Here is a 3,522-nt window from a genome sequence, read left to right on the forward strand (position 1 = left end):
GTGTCACTGAACTGGACCCCCTGGATGAACAGCCAGGTCCGTTCACTCTTCAAAACACGCAATGCTGCCTTCAGGTCAGGCAACAGAGCTCTGCATAGTGCTGCTCAAGCTGACATGAAAAGGGGAATTAAAAAAGCCAAGGTGGACTACAGAATAGTCCCACCTGTCCAGCAATAACACACGGGAGGTGTGGCAGGGCATTCAGAACATCACAAACTTCAGAGGCTGTGAGGTGACAGCAGGAGACCTGAGTGTGTCACTAGCAGAGGAACTTATCTCTTTCTTTGTTTTCTTTGAGACACCTCAGGACAACCCATCTGCTCCGGCTCAATGGCGAGCATGTGGAGAGGGTCCACACCTTCAGGTTTCTTGGTGTCCTCATCTCTGCTGATCTCTCTTGGTCAGATGACATCACAGCTGTTATCAAGAAGGCTCAGCAGCGACTTCACTTCCTGAGCGTTATCGGGAAGAACAACTTGGACTCAAACCTGCTGCTGACCTTCTACCACTCATCCACTGAGAGCCTGCTGATGTACTGTATCACAGTATGGTACAGCAGCTACACTGAGGCAGACAGGGGGAGGCTTCAGAGGGTAGTCAAGACAGCACAAAGAATTGTTGGCTGCCCTATAATTTTCTATTATGTAAACTAGGAAATATAGAAAACAAAATTTATTACACAAAATAAAAAACAAAAAACTGCACTTTCACATTTCTGTCCATTTTTTCCCCAATAGGTCTAACCTCTTAAAGTAACTTAAAACTACCTAGGGATTATCCCTTTCTGTTAAGAACTTTTATGAAATAATGACCAAAGTATAAATTCATAAATAAAATTGTCCACTCTTTAATTAACGTTCTCCCTGGGTAACATTAATGTTTCAGCTCGTCACTGCTGCTTTAACCCTTGCTTATGGAAGCGACTGCAGGTTCCTCAGCTGAAATATTTGGTTCAGTTCAGTCAAAATTATTTGTCAGTCAGCCATGTAGTTTTAGTTCAGCTGGGTCAAAAACGTTGGCTTCTTGTCTAATTTTTTTTCCCTCCAATTTTCCTTCTCTGACCCCATGTTTAGACCACCCCCATAGTTGGCTAGCGCCCTCTGTGGGACATTTTAAAGAATTGCATTTTTAAAACATACATTAAATCTCATTGCTTTCTCTGCTAAATGTATGGGGATTACATCATGATATAAGTTGTGACTAAGAATCTCTCCGATGTCTTATTCTTGACATTTCTTTTCCATCAAACACTCTTCTTCTACTTTGGTTAGGTTTGTTTAAGAACTATTTATTGAGTTTATGGTTTGATTTTGTTTTTTACTGTATTTCTGGTAGAGTGACTTTCATGATGGCAGTTTAGAAAACAAAGGCCTTTCCTTACAGTAGGTCTGTGGGAGTTTTATTTTGAAAGGAATATAGAATCACATCAAAGAGATTCATCCCAAAGGAAACATCAGTGACTGCACTGTAGTGCAGGGACACTGGCCACTCCTTTTATACTGCAGGGTTACTTTCACATTTACTCAGGATGCAGTGATTTCTTGTAAAGCCTCTTACAGTTTTCTGCTGTGTTGCAGAATAAAGACATTTTGTTAGAAAGTGAATGCTAACTTCATGGTTACATTGAAGGGCAGTCTAAGAGTTTATTATATTAACAACTTTTTTAAGCAGTGGAAGACAAAAATACACTATACTGCCAAAAGTATTTGCTCATCTGCCTTCACACACATGTGAAATTGAGTGACATCCCACTCTTAGTGGGTTTAATATGATGTCGGCCACCCTTTATTGAAAGTAAAGAGTAAACCTTTCCAAAGGGATCAATACAGCACAAACAGTCTTTGCACCGGCATTGACCAAGGAACAAAATAATAACGGCTCCTTTATACTCATTGTGTAGATACAATCTTGTTCTGTAAGCTGTGGGGAGTTTGAGTTCCCACCACCATGTAGCATCAGCATGATAATTACCTGCATCATGACCTTGGACACAGCTTACATTTAAGTTGTTTTCTCATGTTCACACACTTGGTCTTTGTACAAGAAAATTACAATTACATACCCAAGAGGTATATAGAGGTTATTAGAGTTGAAAAACAAATTTTCCTTTACACGATTACTCGACACATGCTTCAAAACCTCAACAGAGAAGGGCACATCACTATTTATGACAGTAACAACTTCAGATCTTCTGGGAAGGCTTTCCTCAAGGTTTAGGAGTGTTTATGGGAATTTTTGACCATTCTTCCAGAAGCACATTTGTGAGGTCAGAAACTGATGTTGGATGAGAAGGCCTGGCTCACAGTCTCCACTCCACCTGCAGCTTAATGTCTCTAATCTTGAAGATAATGATAATTTTCCCAATTTTAATGACTCACTGGATAATTGTTGCTGCATTTAATGGGTGAGTGTGTGTCTATGGTCCATAAGCACAACAAAGGCAAGCTTGGTGTGTTTATAACTAACTGTGAAAAACTGCAGCTTACAGTATAGCATAGCTCATTGTAGTGCAGCACATTGTTCTCTTTTTTTATTCACATTTTCAGAATTTACCACAGTTTTCAGCCTTTGAGTTTAAACATACTGTCAGCTGAGATTGTATTAAAGTGCTAAGTGAAGAATGTCTGAACAGCCACAGCTGCAAAGTCATGACTCTAATACAGTTTAAATGCCAAACTTCAACCATTTTAAAAGTACTGCTGCATGACAAAAATCTGCTGTTTACAGCACATTGGAGTTAACCTTAACCCAACAATGAGTCATGATGTCAGTTAAAAACAAAGAACCAGAACGATGTCGGGAATTTATGAACATGAAAATGAACAGACTTTATTTTGCTTAGTTTGACTAAAAACTGATTGAACTGATTTTAAAATAAGCACTCACTAACCAGCACTTTAATTTTTTATGTAACATTAAACTGGTAGAATGGACTGTTTTATTGTTGTATGTTTTTTAAAAATAGGCTTATAAATTTCATTACACTGCTGCAAACCACATATTTTAGTGTTCAGCTGATTAGTGTGTGTGTTTGTGGAGAATTTATATTTTTTAAATATATATTTCTTTGCCTTTGAATAAAACCCTGGTGCTTAACACTTCCTGTTACGGAAAATGTGAATTCAACCTGTGCAGCCTTCACTTTCTAACAAAATGTCATTAATCTGCAGCAGTGAGACAGTTTACTGTAAAAGGCTTTACAAGACATCATGTGATCCTGAGTGAAAGTGTTCACCTAACAGTATAAAAGGGATAGAGTAGCAATCCCCCTGCACCACACTGCCATATAGGCTGAAAGAGAGTGATGTAGCTACAGTAAGAAGACCACAATTTTACTGTGAATTCTGCAGAAATAAAAAAAAATCAATTAAAAATCTGCAAGGGCAGATCTCTTCCACATTAAATGGACCTGGGTGAATATGAGTGAATTTGTCACTTGATTTCTGTGGATTCCTGCAGTTATTTGTGATGAAACTGGGTCCACGTGGAGAGGGGGTCAGCCAGAGTGATATTCTGTTGAGA

This window comes from Archocentrus centrarchus, chromosome 18 (genome assembly GCF_007364275.1).
Source record: "Archocentrus centrarchus isolate MPI-CPG fArcCen1 chromosome 18, fArcCen1, whole genome shotgun sequence".
Lineage (NCBI taxonomy): Eukaryota > Metazoa > Chordata > Actinopteri > Cichliformes > Cichlidae > Archocentrus > Archocentrus centrarchus.